Here is a 19,165-nt window from a genome sequence, read left to right on the forward strand (position 1 = left end):
GAAATAAGTTGACAGATGTTAGACAACTTGAAGGGGAGTTATTTGTTTTTAAAAAGATTAAATATTCCTAATTTATTTTTAAATCTCTCTCTCTCTCTCTTACTGTACTTGGACAGGGTAGGGCTGGAAAAGAAAGCCACGTCCTCCTTTGCTGTATCAGCAGTGAATTTGCACCACCTTCTGGTAGGTTAGAGAATGACGAAAACACCCGCTGCTTCCATAAAAGAATTCTTTTATTCACTGTGGTCTGTTGTCCGATTTGTAGCTGAACTCAGAGCACCACTTAGCTTCTCAGAACTCACAGCTGATCTCTCCTATAGCCTGGTTTTATACAGATTCTTTGAACTGGGAAGTCTTTTCTTTATCATATCCTTGAGAAGGCTCACAAAATCCCCAACCGGTCCCCGCCTGTTAATTTACTGAAATGCCTGGCAGGGAAGTAAAGGATGGCTGGAGAATAGTCATTTCCTATTCCGTTTTGGCTGTCCTCTGTACAGTGCTTGAAAACAAATCGGAGGCTATAACTGTAGCAGCAGAAAAACAAACGCTTCTCTTTCTTGGTTTCATAAGACCCTCATTACCCACAATTAATCATAATGACATGCTGTATTCAGGCTCCTTGCTGGGGTCTGCGAGGAACACACAGATGTGGCTTTCTGTAGATTTCAATCCCTTCTGCAGTTTGGATTTCAGGATACAAAGCTTGTTAGTACACATTACTAGCCCCTGGATCTGCTGTTTCTCTCAAAAGTGCTGGTCAGCACTAGAGTGTGGAGGCTTTCCCAGACTTCAAATGAGGAACGTTTTTTCATGGCCTTCCTGCCTGGTGATAAAGACCACAAGGTGCAAAGGTTGATACTTCTTTCTCAAAGCCAAGCTAGATTTTAAAAAATGGAATATATAACCAGTAAAATGCAGTATGCATATATGTGTGTGTTCCATCTATCTTATGTGAAGGTCTCTTATTCAAGGAGACAATAAACTTGATGGTGTGCACTACAGAATATGAGGAAAAATGAAGACCATGTTCTAGTAACATAGAGCCCCAAATGCTTTGCCTGCACAACTGAGCTGAGAGAGAGAATGATGCTCAATTGGGTTAAATTAGTGAAATCATTTGCTGAATTATTAATCTTACGTTAACCAACTGAGCCCCTGATAGGTGCCAGGTCTGTGAAGCTGAAACAGCCATGCTGGCTGTCGTGGGCTAGTTGCAATTGTCTACACCTGAATCAGCAGGGGCTTTCCAGCTAATTGTGTTAAAGGGATCTACCTACACAAGGCTGTTTGTTACTTGCACGACGTTAAGGCAACCCGAACAAGAAAGATCAGTAATTATTTTGTCATCACCTTACTCAAAAGTCTTTATTACAAACTTAAGAAGATTGTGAAGAAAGTACGTGGATAAACCTACATACTTTCTTGATGAATATTCCAAGATAAGATTCAAATAAAGGTGAAAAAGACTGTGTTCTTAAATGCAGAGACTTAATGTTGTGAAGACATCAATTCTCAAATTTACATACAGACGGCCTTCCATATCCACGGATTCCACATTCGTGCATTCAACCAACCTCAGATGAAAAATAATCAGAAAAAAAGTTGAGTCTGTACTGAACATGTACAAACTTTTTTCTTGTCATCATTTCCTAAACAGTACATTATAACAACTATTTGCATGGCATTTACACTATATTTGGAATTATAATTAATTTAGAGATCATTTAAAGTATACAGGAAGAAATGTGCATGTTATATGCAAGTACTGCACTATTTTATATCAGGTACTTGAGTATTTGAGGATTTTGGTATCTGAGCGAGGTCCTGGGACCAATCCCCCACAGATACTGAGGGATGACTATGTATATAAATGAAATCAATAGGATGAGTGAGTTAGAACGATAGAATAGAAGGGAATTTGGCAAAGTAATTCTAAAGTTCACTTAACAGAATAATGCAATAAAAACAGCAAAGACATATTTGGAAAAAGAATAAAATTTGACCTAATGATAATAAATAATAATAATAATAAATAATTATTTATTATTTATATATTATATATTATTATTAAATAATAATAAAATTTGACCTGATGACCTATAAAACTACAACTTTAACAGGATGCTACTGGTATGAAAATCAGACCAAGCAATTAAACAAATAAAGAGTACAGAAAGGATGTATTTTATTAAAGGACATATTTTATGTATTTATAAAAATTCAGTGTAAGATAAAGTTGACATCTCAAATCAACGGCCCAAATTGCAGATTGTTTACTAAACATTGTTGGAAAAATGTACTACCTATTTGTTAAAAGTAATACATACCTTAACCAAAAATAAATTTCATATTGCTGAAGAGTTACCTTCAAATATTACATTGTAAAAAGAAAATCAACAATAGTCACAATTGTCATCTGACAGCAGAAAAAAAAAAACCAAGCCAATAAATATAAGAATAGATTGGGGACATGGTAACCAAGAACATAGTGAGGCACCATTTAATATCCAGTACCCATACACATGCTATTTTAGAGACCATAACACTATTCAACTGACAAAAATTTAAAAAATCTAGCAATACCAAGTGTCGGAGAGGATGTGGTCCCCTGGGATCTTTTTAAACAAGGTTTCTGGAAAGGAAAGATATATAATCCCTTGGAAAACAGTTTGGCACATACCATATAACCCAGCAATTCTATTCCTGAGTATAGACCCAACAGAAATCTTTTCACCTGCACACCAGAAAAAAAAAATATGTAACTGCATTCAGAACAGTAATAGGCATAACAGTGACCTGAATGTCTATAAATGGGGCAGTGTATGAAAAACTGTGGTATATGGACACAACTGAATATGTGCAGCAGTGAAATATGGTAGGATACAGGTAAATAGCAATTAGCCTGAGCAGAATAATATTAAGTGGAGCAAAAGCTAGTGCCAGAAGATTACATGCAGCATGATAGGCTTTTTATACAAATAAAAACAACTTGAACAAAATATGTACTTCCTAGGAAAGCATATAGATAAGATGAAACTATATATCTAAAAGAAAAAGATAAACACAGACTTCTGAATATTTTTCTCAAGTAGAAGGAGGCAGGAGTATAGGAGGTGTACAGATCACATGGAAGAATATAAATTATTTCAAGATCCTAGTTATTCTATTAATGATGGGTTCATGGATGCTTACCACATTTTAAAATCATGAGATTGACTACACATGGACCATGTGTGCACCAGTGGTGACAGTGTGTCACAAATAAGCAATTCTTTGCACCCAAGATTCAGTAAAAATTAAATAATATAAAACACGAAAAATATAAAGGTGGTCAATTTTCCAATGAGGAAGGTTGTTATGAACAAAACAACAATTGCAAAAAGCATAAAGATATTATTGTCGCCTAAAATATGACTACCTAAAACTTTTAAACTTTTCATATCAAAAAACATAATTTAAAGTGTTAAAAGCTGAACAAATTAATAGAAATATTTTTAATCTGGGTGTAGTGGCACTTAGGGAGGCTGAGGCAGGAGGATCACTTTAGGCTAGGAGTTCAAGACCAGCATAGGCAACATAGGAAACCCTGTCTCTACAAAAAGTAAAAAAAAAAAAAAAATTAACTGGATGTGACGGTGTGTTCTTGCAGTCCCAACCACTTGAGAGGCTGAGATGGGAGTACTGCTTAAGCCCAGGAGTTCAAGGCTGCAGTGAGCTATGATCACACCACTGCACTCTAGCCTGGGTGACAGAGTGAGATCCTGTCTCTAAAATATGCATATATATACACGTGTGTGTGTATATATATATGTATATAATATACACACATACATGTATATATATATTCACTATAAGTGCAAAAGAGTTAATTACTTTACTATATAAAAATTCCTGGCGGGGCACGGTGGCTCATGCCTGTAATCGCAGCACTGTGGGAGGCCAAGGCAGGCGGATCATGACGTCAGGAGATCAAGACCATCCTGCCTAACACAGTGAAACCCCGTCTCCACTAAAAAAAATACAAAAAATTAGCCGGGCATGGTGGCGGGCGCCTGTAGTCCCAGCTACTTGGGAGGCTGAGGCAGGAGAATGGCATGAACCGGGGAGGCAGAGGTTGCAGTGAGCCGAGATCGCGCCACTGCACTCCAGCCTGGGTGACAGAGCGAGACTCCGTTTCAAAAAAAAAAATTCCTTCGAAGCAACAAAGACATCCTAAGTGAGAAATGGACAAGAAATATAAACAGGCAAGGCACAAAAGAATATATATAAATGGCCAATAAATACATGAAAAATGTGTTCCAATTCATTATTTTATTTTATTTTAAAAAGGAACAAATTTCTTTAAAAATAGAGATGAGGTCTCACTATGTTGCCCAAGCTGGTCTCGAACTCCTGAGCTCAAATGATCCTACCTCCTCAGTCTCCTGAAGTGCTGGGATTACGGGCATAAGTCATCACACCCAGCCCCATTCACTATTAATCTAAGAAATGAAAACTAAAATAACAATAAAACATAGCAAAGATAGAAATGGTTGGTAATGCATAGTGTTGGCAAGGGAATGAGGCAATGGTTTTTCTCCTATAGGCCAGTGTCGATTATTGCGATATTTTTGGATTTCAATCATAATCAAAATCATAATAGTAGCTAACATTTATTGAGACTTTATAATGTACTAAGTTTTCCTCCAAGTGCTTTAAATGTATTTAATCCGCACAACAACTTCAGAAGGCAGGAATTCGTATTATCTACATTTTTCAAATGGATAAAACATTGAAACATGTATTTAAAGCCTTCAAATTGTGCTTATTATGCCACATTAGCAACCTCTTATGCCTAAATTGTTCAAGATAAATTCAGGGAGGGCTGTCATCTTTTAAAAATTTTCTTCTTGTTCATATATTGAATTGTCCCATAAATACAATGCTTCCAAATATTGAATCTTTCTATACCTTGGGCTCAAAGGGGTCTGAAAAATGTGAAAAAATATATAAGCCGTTGACCAGCTATTCAATTTCTAGGGATGTTTACAAGGAAGTGAAAGAATATATGTCAAAATTTAGCTACAAGGACAGTCATCCCTGTGATTGCTGAAATAAGAAAAGTATAATAACTCAAATGTCCAAACAATAAGAAATTGGTTGAAGAAGTATATTCATAGGAGGCAATTGTCTGCAATCTTTTTTTAAGCTCATCAAATTGTTTTTGTTGTTGTTGTTGTTTTTATTTATTCATCCTAGAGTCTACTTCCAGATCAAACTTTTTAATCAAACATTTATTTTGAGACATTTATAGATGCATGAGCAGTTGTAAGAAATAATACAGACAGAGCTCATGTACTCTTTACCCAGTTTCCCTCAATGATAATATCTTGGAAAACTATGGAACAATATCACAAGATTCAGAAAGTTTCCAACACCACCAGGATGTTTTATAAAAGGTGTTGCCTTTTTATAACCATACCCACTTGCCTCCTACTTTCTCTCTCTCCTTAACTTCTAGTGACCACTAATCTTTTTCTTCATTTCTATAATTGTATCATTTCAAGAATGTCATATAAGTGAAATTATACAGTATGCAACTGTTTGGCTTTTTTTTTTTTTTTTTTTTTTTTTTAACTCAGCATAATTCTCTGGATATTTATGCAGGTCACTGCTTTTTATTGCTGAATAGTATTCCATGGTATGGAAGTACCACATTTGTTTAACCATTCAGCTACTGAAGGACAGCCAGATTCTATTCACTTTGAGAGCAATTACAAATAAAGCTACTATAATCATTCCTTTGCAGGATTTGTGGGAACATAGGTCTCATTTCTCTGGGATAAATGCGCAGGAGTGAATTGCCGGTTGTATGGTGGTTTCGTGTTTAGTTTTTTAGGAACGGCCAGCTTGTATCCAGAGTGGCTGTACCATTCTACATTCTCACCAGCAATATATGAATGCTCCATTTTCTCTGCATTCTCATCAGAATTTGGTGTTGACACCAATTTTTATTTCAGCTATTCTGATAGTGAGTAGTCCTATGTCACGTGGTTTTAATTTGCATTCCTTGATGGCTAATGAAGTTGAACACCTTTAATGTTCTTCTTTGCCATCTGTATAACTTCTCTGGTGAAATGTCTTTTTATGTCTTTTGTTCATTTTCTAATTGGGTCATTTCCTTGTTGAGTTTTGAGAGTTTTTATACATTCTACATATTAGCCCTCTGTCAGATGTGTGACTTGTAAATATTTTCTTTCACTCTGTAACTTGTCTCTTTTTTTTTATTAACAGAGTCACACAGAACAGAAGTTTTTAATTTTGAACCACAATTTATTTTTTATTTTATGAATTAAGTTTTTGGTGTCAAGTCTAAGAGTATTTCACCTAGCCCTAGACCCAGAAAAACTATCCTGTTTTTTGTGTTTGTGTTTATTTTTTGAGGCAGAGTCTTGCTCCATCAACCAGGCTGGAGCGCAATGGTGCAATCTCAGCTCACTGCAACCTCCACCTCCCGGGTTCGAGTGATTCTCCTGCCTCAGCCTCCCAAGTAGCTGGGATTACAGGCACACATCACCACGCCCAACTAATTAATTATTTATATTTTATTTTATTTTATTTTAATTAGTAGAGACAGGGTTTCACCATGTTGGCCAGGCTGATCTCAAACTCCTGACCTCAGGTGATCCACCCGCCTCAGCCTCCCAATATCCTTCTTGTTTGTTTGTTTTTTGTTGTTTTTTGAGATAGAGTCTCACTCTGTTGCCCAGGCTGGAGTTCAGGGGTGCAATCTTAGCTCACTGGAAGCTCTGCTGCCCAGGTTCAAGCAATTCTCCTGCTTCAGCCTCCCGAGTAGCTGGGATTACAGGCACCTGCCACCATTCCTGGCTAATTTTTGTAGTTTTTAGTAGAGTTGGGGTTTCGTCATCTTGGCCGGGCTGGTGTTGAATTCTTGACCTGGTGATCTACCCACCTCAGCCTCCCAAAGTGCTGGGATTATACGCATGAGCCACCACGCCCGGCCTATCCTGTTTTTTAAACAAAAGTTTTATGGTTTTATGTTTTACATATAAGTCCATAATTAATTTTGAGTTAATTTTTGCATAAGATGTAAGACATAGGTCAAAGTTCATTTTGTGGCCATTGTTCCAGCACTGCTTATTGAAGTGGCTATTCTTCTTCCATTGAATTACCTTTGCATCCTTCTCAAATATCAGATGAGCATATTGGATCTGATTTTTGAGTTCTTTATTCTGTCCCATTGATCAACATGTCTGCCCCTCCACCAATACTACACAGCCTTGAAATCTGTAGAATTCTTATATAATAAGTCTCGAAATTACATAGACTGATTTCTCCAACTTTATTTTCTTTTCCAAGATTGTCTTAGTCATTCTAGTTCCTTTGCCCTTCCAGCTAAATTTTAAAATAATTTTGTCTATATATACAAAAAAAAAAAAATCCTTGCTAGGATTTTATAGGAATTGCATAAAACCTGTATATCAATTTAGGGAGAACTGACACTTTTACTATGATGAATCTCCCAATCCATGAACATAGTATGTCTCTCTCTTTATTTGGAATTTTGTAAACTTTCATTATCATTGTGTAGTCTTTAGCATGTAATACACATGTTTTCTTAGATTTATATCTAAGCATTTGTGTTTTTTGAGTGATTGTAAATGGTATTGTATTTTACATTTCCATTTCAACATGCTTATTGCTAATATATGGAAATGCAATTGATTTGTGTTGATTTGCACTCAGTAACCTCGCTGAACTCACTTATTAGTTACAAGCAAAATAGTTTTGATCTGTTTTGTACGTGTATTTCTTGAAATTTTCTGCATAGACAATTACGTCATCTGCAAACAGGGACAGTTTTATTTGTTCCTTTCTAATTTGTATGTCTTTTCCTCTTCTTGTCTCATTGCAATTAACTAGAACTTTCAGCACTACTTGGAATAAAAGTGGTGAGAGTTGACATCCTTATTCTAGTCCCAATTTTAGAGAGCAGGCATTAAGTCTTTCACAACTCAGCAGAATTTTAACTCTAGGGGTTTAAAAATAAATGTTTTTATTAAGTTGAAATTTCCTCTATTTCTACTTTTCTATAAGTTTTGTCATAAATGGGTGCTGAATTTTCTCAAATGATTCTCTGTATCAATTGATATGTTAATGTAATTTTCTTATTTAGTTTGTAAAATGGTGGATTACATTGATTGATTTTTGAATATTGAACCAATCTTTCATTGCTGGAACAAAGGTCACTTGACCATGTTGGTATAAATCTTTGTATGTTTTTCTAAATTCTATTTTCTAATATTTTGTTAAGGATTTTTGTATCTACATTCGTAAGAGTCTATACTGTTCTTTTTTTGTATTGTCTTTGGTTTTGGTGTCAAAGTAATATCAGCCTCATAAAATAAATTAGAAAGCGGTCCCTCTTCTGTCTTCTCAGAGAGATTATGTAAAATTGGTACTAATTTTTCTTTAAATATTTGGTAGAATTCTCTAGTGAAACCATATGGGCCGAGAGATTTTTATGGGAGTTTTAAAATTATGAATTCCATTTTCTTAACAGCCATAGGCCTATTGAAATTATCTATTTCATACTGGATGAGTTGTGATAGTTTGTATTTTTCAAGAATGCCAGTCACTTCATCTTCTTGTAAAATGTACGTGTGTAGAGTTGCTCATAGTACTCTCTTATTATGGTTTGAATGCCTTCAGGGTTTGTAGTGATATCTCCTGATACTGGTAATGTGTCATTTTTTTTCTTGCCACAGATTTATCCATTTTATTGATCTTTTCAAAGAACCAACTCTTTGTTTCATTGTTTTTTTCCATTTTCTGTTTCTATCTCATTGATTTCTATTCTTATTATTTTTATTTCCTTCTTTTTGCCTGCTTGGTTTTAAGTTTGCTCTTCTTTTATAGATTCTTGAGGTGGGAGCTTATATTATTGATTTGAGACTTTTCCTCTTTTCTAATATATGGATTTAGTAATATAAATTTCCCTCTCAACAAGGATTTCTCAGTATCCCACAAATTGTGATATGATATAATTTTATTTTCATTCAGTTCAATGTACTGTTTATTACTCTTGAGACTTTGATCCATGGATTATTCAGAATAATTGTGTTGTTTAGTTTCCAAGTGCTTAGAGATGTTTATATTACCTTTATGCTATTGATTTCTAGCTTGATTTCATAGTGGTTGGAGAACACACTTTGCAGGATTTCAGTTTTTTTAAATGTGTTGAGGTTTGTTCCATGACCCACAGTATAATCTATTTTGATGGCTGTTCCAAGGGCACTTAGAAAGAGTATCTGTTCCACTGTTGTTGAGTGGAGTGCTCTATAAATGTTCACTTCATTCTTTTGGTTGATAGTGCTGAGTCTTCTATATTGTTGCTATTTTCTATCAATTGTTCTATCAATTGTTTAGAGAAAGATGAAATCTTCACCTATTTATGAATTTGTCTATTTCTCCTTTAATTGCTATCAGTTTTGGCTTTGCATATTTTCAGATCTGTTGTTTGTTATACATTTAGAATTGTTATATTTTGTTAGATTTATCCTTTCATCATTGTATAATGTCCCTGTCTATCAATTTTCTTTATTCTGAATTCTACTTTATCTGAAATTAATATAGCCACTTTGGTCTTCCTTTGATTGATAAATGTATCATATATCTTTTTCAATTTTTTTTACTTCCAACTTGCCAATAACATATTTGAAGTGAATTGTTTTTAGTTAGCAGTCACCTGGGCCATGCTTTTTCATCCACTCTGTCAGTTACTGTCTTTTACTTAATATTTTATGATCCTTTACATTGAATTTATACATTAATATATTAGAGCTTAAGTCTACCATATAATTTTTTGTTTTCAGCTTGTTCTGTTTTCACTGTCATTTTCTCTTTTCTGCCTTCCTGTGGATTACTTGAACACTATAGAATTCCACTTTGATTTATCTATGTTTCTGAGTATATTTCCTTGTATAGATTTGTACTGATTGCTGTATTATATATCCATAACTTATCACAGTCTACTAGTGATAACATTTTACCAGTTTGGGCGAAATATAAAAATCTTACCTTCACTTAACCTCTATACCCTCCACCCATTTATAAAATAATTATCTTGAATATTTTTCCACGACATTTAGAACCACATCAGATAGTGTTACAATTTTTCTTCCATCATCAAACATAATTTGGAAAACTCAATAGAAAGAAAACCTATTGTATTTACCTCTATTTTTGCTTATCCTATTCTTTCTTCTTTCCTAATGTTCTGAGGTTCCTTCTTTTATCATGACCTTTCTGTTTGCAGCATTTCCTTTAGCTACTCTTTTAGGGTAGATCTGCTGGCACGAGTTCACTTAGCTTTCCTTCATCTCGAATGTCTTGATTTCTTCTTGCAGCACGTGAAATATACCGTGCCACTTTCTTCTGGCCTTCAAGGTTTCTGATGAGAAATCTGTTGCCATTCTAATTGTTTTCTTCTTGGAAGCAAGGCATCCTTTTATTTTCTTTTTTTATGGCTGCTTGCAAGATTTTTTCTTTGTTTTTAGTTTTTAGAAGCTTAATTATGACATGCCTTGGTGTAGATTTCTTTGGTTTATCCTGTTGGAGATTTGCTCCACTTGAATCTGTTGGTTTCTGTTTCTTGCCAAAGCTTGGAAATTTTTAGCCATTATTTTTTCAAGTACTTTTTCAGCCCCACCCTTTTTTTCTTCCTTCAAGATTTTAGTAACACAACATTAGATCTTTTGTTACAGTTCATGGTCTCTGAGTCTCTATTCATTTTTTTTCAGTCTATTTTCTTTCTGCTGCTTAAATTTGGTAAAATTGCAATTGTTCTTTCTTTGACTTCACTGATTCTTTCCTTTGTTTCCTCCATTCTGCTGTGGAGCTCATCCACTGAGCTTCTTATTCTGGTTATTGTATTTTTCAGTTCTAAAACTCTCATTTGGTTCTTCTTCATATCCTCTATTTCTTTGCTGAGATCTCCTGTTTTCTTTTCCGAGGCTTGCTATTTTTAAATTGGCTTCCAGGGTGTTCATAATTGCTCATGGAAGCATTTTTATGAAGACTGCTTTAAAATGCTTGTCAAATTATTCTTACATCTCTGCCATTTCTGTGTTCACCTCTATTGATGGTCTTTTCATTAGTTTGAGACCTACCTGGTTCTTGGTATGACAAGTGATCTTTGTTGGAAACCTGCACATTTTTATATCGTTAAGAACCTCTAGATCTTATTTAAGTCTTCTATTATAGTTAGCTTTGTCTGACATCACTCCAGCAGGAAGAGGAGAGATACTATTTCATTATTTCCCGTGATGGTAGAAGTCCAAGTTCCCCACTCAGCCACTCCCCATGGAAGGAATCTCATCCTTACTGCTGGGCAGGGTGAGTTTTTGCTCCCCACTAACATCGTGATGTTGGGGTGCAAGAAGAACTTGATATCAGGCAGAACTGAGAGTCTTGGCTCCCTATTTGGCCTTCTCTAACACTGCTCCTGTGTGTGGGTGTTGAAGCACCTCATGACAGGCTTTGCTAGCATATGTAAGACTGGTCCACAGTTTATCCTGTGGTGTTTGGCCAGAGTGTAATAATTATCGTGTAAATATATTCTACCTTGCTAGGCTGCCCCTTTCCTGGAATTACTAGAAAGTCTTTATTTATTTATTTATTTATTTATTTTTCGGTCTGTGCCTCTTGGAGTTTCCAGGTTGTCAGCTTCTTCAGCTCTAACATTGGGATATATAAGGTTAAAACAACAACAACAACAGAATAACCAGGAAACTCACCAGTGAGTCATTGTTTAGGTCCTGAAGCCTCTATCCAGTCTGCCTTTTTCTATCCATTTTTCAGTCTTCTTATACGTGTTTTACATATAATGTTCAAGGTTTCTAGTTGTATTCAGAGGAAGGAATAAGGAAAATTTTATCTACTCCATCTCCCCAGAAGTGGGAGAGTCTGCAGTTCTTTTAAATGATATAAAATATAATTATTGATGTGGAAATTTTCTCATAATATGTTGCTAAGTCAAGTTGTAAAACACTGTAATTATATCTTTACAGTAGAATGTGTATACGAAAGTCTAGAAGAGTGTCCGGAGTTGGTATCAGTGATTAACTTCCAGATATGGGGATCATAACTGATTTTTATTTTCTTTTAATCAGTATTTTCTGATTTTTGACTTGAAAAGCACTTGCATAATTTTAAAAAAGCATTTAAAAATATAAATGAAATGAAGTATTTGTATATATTAGAAATAATAACTATAATATTAGCTACTGTTTATTGAGCAGCAGCTATTTTGGGTCAGATGAAATACTGAGTAGTTTATATGCACTATTTCATTTAATCTTCACAGAGGTAAGATAGGCTTTATGCACCCCATTTTACAGGTGGAGAGACAAGTTTGGCGAAGTTAAGTCACTTGACTATGTTTACAGAGTTAGTAAGAGCTGGGATATTAACTGAGGCTTGCTGACTTCCTGCTACCTCCTACCAATCACTGACATATTTGTGGTGCTTTATAGTTTACAAAGCATGTTTTACACATGCTCACATTTAGTTCTCCTGATAACCTAGAGGTGAAGTTGAAGGGGACGCCAAAACCTGACTTCCAGAATTCGGTTTCCATCTAGACCTTCAGTGAGATTCAGATTGTCACAAAATGAGAGTGGACTAGATGAAGTCTCTCCAACTCATTGTATCCAACTTGCCCTCGGGGATGCTCTCTGGAATCTTACCATCCACAAGGCTACCTACAGGGACCTAAATATCCTGTGTCCACAGAGCCTCCCATGAAGAACAAAGAGCCAGTTCAGCAGACGGATAGAGAAAACACTCCCCAAGGGTCATTGGACAGCAGTGCTACCACAAAGGAGACAGGGGCCTGGGTCCCCTCCCTACCCCTGAGTAGAAACACATGACTCATAATCCAGATTCATCTGTGAGCCCCTTGTTCTTTATTTCCTCCTACCTCAAGCTCCAGAGGGAGAAATTCTGCAGCATCCCTAGGAGGGAGAGGTGGAGTAAGTAGGCAACATCTTTGGAAGTAGCCATGTTGGTCTTCCAAGGCCTCCCACTTTCTTTTTATTACCTACCACCTATTATACTCAGGAAGTGTCCTCTCCCTACCCTACTAACCTCCAGGGCCCAGGAAGGACTTCTTTCCCATCTAGAATTTGTTCACTCACATGCCATTTGGTCTTCATACACGTTTTCTTTGGCTCATATGATACTAGTTGGTTTTTAGTTGGCCAGTTAGTTTGATGTGAAGTAATTGACATATAAAAATCAAAAAAAAATTCATAGAATTCAGTGACTGGATTATCTCAAAAAGCTGGAAGATCTGGCACTAGGGGTCATATGGCTTCATGGTGCCAAGGTGCCAGAGCTGAGTGGCACCCACTCCCTCACTGAGGCCCATTCTCTCCAGTTTGCTACAGTCCCCACTGCTCTCTCTTATGAATAGTCACAGTTCACTGATTACCTAACAAAAGATACACTTTTGTGTATCCTGCTATCAATTAATTCCTCCCCTTTTCTCTGCCTCCATAAAACACTGTTTTCCTCTCAGATTTATCAAAGGTCTTCAAAAGGAAGCAATCTGATCAAACTTATTGCCACCACAGACACTTGCTACTGAAGTCTGCTCCCAGACCAGCAGCCTGGCATCACCCGGGAGCTTGCTATGAATGCAGACTCTCAGGCCCCACCCCAGACTTCCTGTATCAGAATGTGCATGTTAGCAAGACCCCCATTCGTGTGCATGTCAGCATTTGAGAAGTGCTGTCCCATGCAGCTCTTTGCCCGTTATCCCACCCAGGGGTATATGTGTGCTCAAAGAGAAAATTTATGACACTAATCAGTGAGATTTTAATGTGAATAAGTGAAGCTGAAGACATGTCATAGATTTTAAGGGAGATCTATTCAGATTCACTGACTTTACAGTCTACAAGAGACTGGCAATATGCTCATGATTGGTAGCCCAGCTCTTACTTTGTGGCTAAAAACTTGGAAGCTTGGAGAGGGGAGCTGTCTTGTCCAAACTCAAAATCTAGTAGTAGAGCTAAGAGGAAAGAGAGGGGAGGCTGCCTTGCAATGTTGTCAGAGGAAGAGAAATGACACTACTCCTAGATTACTGATCTCAGATTATTTGGGATGGTTTCCAAGCAACTGATATTTACTGTTGGTCCTGCTTTGTCTACATAGGTGGCTCTCAACTTGAGTGTGCAGCAGAATCACCTGCAGAGCTTGGTCAGCTGATTGCTGGACATTACGCACAAGTATGTGGATGCCTCGGGCCTCAGGCCAAGCTGCTTCTGCCCCTCCCATATACACCTATGCCAATGCTTCAGCTGACTAGTGAGCCTTGGGAAGGATGGTCCACAAAAGAGGTCCATGCAGGTCCTGATTGAGGGCTGGAAGCCATTCAAGAAGGGAATCTCAGGGTCCCAGAACCCAGAGTGTTGGCAAGAAGGTGGAGGGCATGGCCTCCATATGGGCACTACCCTTTCACCCTCAAGACTCCTCACCCCATCAGCAGGGCACAGCCAGAAGCAGCCAGAGCTGGGTCTCTAAGCCTTGCTATTCAAAATGCAGCTGGGCTCCAGCAGTATCTGCATCACTCTGGAGCTCGTTAGAAAGGCAAAATCTCAGACCCCACCCCAGGCCTCCTAAATCAGAATCAGCACTTTAACAAGATCCCTGGGACATCTGGGTGCACACAAAGTCTAAGCAGTGCTGGCCGGCGTACAGGACCAGGTGGGGCCCTCTTACCTGAATCCGGGGGCGGTACTAGTTATGGAGAAAAGGAAGAATGCTTTATTGTGTCATTGGGCCCACACAGAATCTGCTAAACAGTCAGCAAACAATTAATATTGGTTAAATTTGATCAAGTTAATTGCAGAATAATATGAGTTATCTCTAATTTTATTTGAATTTATTCTCCCAAATGATCATTTCATAATGTAACATTGCTAGAACAAAATACTGTTTTTGAGGGTGTGGGGGAGAGAGAGAGAATGGTCACGCTGTTTATTGTGCTAGCCTGTTAGTTGCGCGGTACTGACTGGTTAGCCAAAGAGTAGCCCTAGACAGGAAAGGTCTCAAGCTGGTGTACTGTGGACCTAATGCAGCCCAGATGGTTTCCTTGGTATTAAAATTGGTATTTTCTAGCCTCTCTTATAAAATAGAATAATCTGTAAATATTGAATCCATACCCACAAATGCCCACAATTGCTGGAGCTGAGTCCTGCCCCTTTCAGCATGGATGAGCGCACTCCATGTCCTAGACGCCAGCCCTCTCAGTTCTTTCACCATCTTCCTTACTGATGTTTACTGGCTATGCTGCTGGCTTTTGTCGGCATTTATTTAGAATTCTTTGCTACAGAAAGCACCAAAATTTGGCTACTGTAACAGATAAAGCAAAACTCCTCAGAATAGGAAAATTTCAGCTGAAGCATGCATTCAAGTATTTCAATGCATACTTTAAGGACATGGTTGGTCCTGCTGTCTATGAGGCATGTAGAGCAAACATTTTATTTCAGTCCTCCTCAGGGTGACTGACTCATTGATGGGGTGCCCAGCCACAGTTTTAAACCTGGAGCTTTTGGTGAGGATGTCCCCTTTCCCATCCAGGCATTTTCCAGGAGGTACATCCAGCCTTCATCTATTTTGCCAATTAATGGGCCTAAGAATAAAAATCACAAAGGAAAACAAGGACAATTTCCCACACCCACATTAGTATTCTAAAATATTAGAATGGATTCTTCCTGCTTGCATCCCTCGTCTTTGGGTATTGGAAAACCAACATCTCTAAATTCTATTCTACATGGTGATTAACATTATGGGATGCATTATTTTGAAAAGGTCTACAAGAACACATACATGCACACACACGTGCATGCATAGATTAATATACATGTCTATATATGTGTGTAGATGTATGTATGTGTATATGTACATATATTGATATATATCTGTGTGTATAAAGAGTCCTATCAATCCATCTATCTATAGAAATTGATTAAACCATGTCAGTTCCCTAAGTACACGTTAGGATATTTGGGAATGTTCAGAGACACTATTAGGAAGGACATGCCCCCTCACAAAATATCCAGGGACACATTGGCTGGGTATCCCATGGGATGCTGACTGACAGCACCTCTTCCTTGGTGCTTTTTCCTAAGTTAGTTCTTACATTTTTTTCTGATACTGGTTCAGTGTAGAAGAAAAAGGTTAAACCTCCTAATCCCTTCCTAGGCAGAACTGAAAGGATTTGGGCCTCTGATCATCAGCACTGCAAACTTCTTTGGATTTATTGAACTGCATGATTACAACTAGGAAAAAAAAAATGTATGGAGTACTTGGGAGATGAGTAGTTTGAATGGAAAGTAAGACATGAATAATTAATGGGATTAAGAGAGAGAGTACCTACATTTATTTTAAGGTGCCCCTGACAGCTCAGAGGGGTTTTAAAAATCCTTAAGACTTTAAGGATGCCTCATCTCTGTGGAAAGTCACACCAGCTTTTCATGTATTAGTTCAACTCCAAAAGTCCTGAAATAACTGGGAATGTGTCTGAGTTCTAGGGTGAAAAATACAAGTGTAGAGCCTTTGTCTGACATCTTAGGTACCACTGTTGACGATACATTGCATAAAAGTATATCAGGGCCACAGGCCACCTCTGAGAAGAGGCTATTGCGGAAACCGCAGAGACCTGGAATGCAATCATGGCGTTGCTCCTAACTGGAGGGTAGCCATGGGCAAGTTCCTTCCCCTCTCCAGTCTTCACTTTCTTGCATCTACAGTAAGAAGATTGGCCCAGGAGACTCTCAGCTCCGTCCCTGCCCTTGACTCTGCCCAGCCATGATACAGTAGACTGAAAAATAATCCCCAAGGTTTCCTGGTGCTAATCCCAGATCTATGAATGTGACCTTATATGGCAAAAAGGACTTTGAAGATATGATTAAGGATTTTGAGAAGCGGTGATTATTCTAGAAAATCTGAATGGGCCCTAATTATGACCACAAGGGTCCTATAAGGGGAAGATACAGAGATATCTGACACAAAAGAGCAGAGACAGTGATGGCAGAGCAGAGACTGGAGTGATGTAGCTGTGGGTGAAGCAACACGGGTAGGCACCACAAGGTAGAAGAGGGAAAGAATAGACTCTGCCCTGGGATCTCAAGAAGAATCTAGCCCTGCTGACACCTTGATTTTAGCCCTGTAAGACTCAGATCAGACAGCTGGTCTTCAGAACTGTAGGAAAATACATTTCTGTTGTTAGCCATTATATTTGTGGTGATTTGTTATAGCAGCAAGAGGAACATGTCATACAGAGACACTGGCCTTCCAGAGGCTTCGTGGCTGTCTCCTATGTCTCCCACTTGGCCTGTTTCATGGAATGATGTTACCTGCCTGTTGATCCCTGAAGGCATTTGAGTTGGCAGTCCCTGTAACTCCTCGCTCAGCAGAACTCTGGTGCTAAAGTCACCCACTTATTTATTTACTCATTCATGTATTCAGCCAGTGTTCATTGAGTACCTGAAGGCCTCGCACTCTGCAAGTACTGAGGATGTAAGAATGGACAAGACATATCCCCTCCCTTCCATGGCCTTGGGTGACAAGACTGGGATAATAGAAAGACTGCCTCAGATGTGGAGAGACAGAGAGAAGGGATAGTGCCATCGTTAGCCACCACGAGGGGGTTCCCAGGGGGGCAGCAGGAAGGTCCTAGGTGCCAAAAAGGGCTCAAAATGGGAGGTGGAAATATGTCTGGGCATTGCCGACATTGCTGCTCATGGCCATGGAAGGGAAAACATCTGAGTACAGGCCCGGCCACCTCCTCACTGACCCCAGACACCATCCATTCCCTCCCATGCCTCTCCAAGGACAGAACCCTCAGGTGCACTCACCGGCCAGCACTTTCTCAGACTCCTGCCTCTTGATGGTTTCAATTAGTGTCTTTCACACTGAGAGCCGTGACTCTCATGCATTGGGAAATCAATTTAGTAGGTCACAACTAGCATTTTAAAAGCAGGATGGAATCCTGACAAAGGTCTGATATCCAGAGCCTACAAGGAACTTAATCAAATTTACAAGAAATAAATAAACAACCCTGTTAAAAATTGGGCAAAGGACATGAACAGACACTTCGCAAAAGAAGACATTTATGCGGCCAATGAACATAAAAAAAGCTCAACATCACTGAACATTAGATAAATGCAAATCAGAAAGATAACGAGATACTATTTCATGCTAGTCAGAATGATGATTATTAAAAAGTCAAGAAACAAAAGATGCTGGTGAGGCTGTGAAGAGATAGGAGCGCTTTTACATTGTTGGTGGGAATGTAAATTAGTTCAACCATTGTGGAAGACAGTGTGGTGATTCCTCAAAGACATAGAACCAGAAATACCATTTTACCCAGCAATCCCATTACTTGTCATTTACCCAGAGAACCATAAATCCTTCTATTATAAAGATACATGCACGCGTATGTTCGCTGTGGCACTATTCACAATAGCAAAGATGTGGAATCAACCCAAATGCCCATCAATGATAGACTGGATAAAGAAAATGTGGTACATGTTCACCATGGAATACTATTTAGCCATAAAAAGAAACAAGATCATGTCCTTTGCAGAGACATGGATGGAGCTGGAAGCCATTATCTCCAGCAAACTAACACAGGGACAGAATACCAAACACCACATGTTCTCATTCATAAGTGGGAGCTGAACAATGAGAACACATGGACACAGGGAGGGGAACAACACACACTGGGGCCTGTTGCGGGGTGGGGTGGTGTGCAGGGGGAGAGAAAGCATCAGGAAAAATAGCTAATGCATGCTGTGCTTAATACTTAGATGATGGGTCGATAGGTGCAGCAAACCACCATGGCACATGTTTACCTATGTAACAAACCTGCACATCCTGCACATGTACCCTGGAACTTAAAATAAAATTTAAAAAGAAATTAATAAAAGCAGAATGGAATTGAATAGAAAATATTAGTGTATTGTACATTGTTAGTGAAGACACTGCTTTGAAAAACTTTAGTTTCAGAAAAAGACGTATGTATGTGCGTGTGTGCGTGTGCGTGTGTGTGTTGGTGGATGAGCAGTGCCCCTCACTGCGGTGATGCAGGAACTCA

This window comes from Pongo abelii, chromosome 11 (assembly GCF_028885655.2).
Source record: "Pongo abelii isolate AG06213 chromosome 11, NHGRI_mPonAbe1-v2.0_pri, whole genome shotgun sequence".
NCBI classification, from domain to species: domain Eukaryota; kingdom Metazoa; phylum Chordata; class Mammalia; order Primates; family Hominidae; genus Pongo; species Pongo abelii.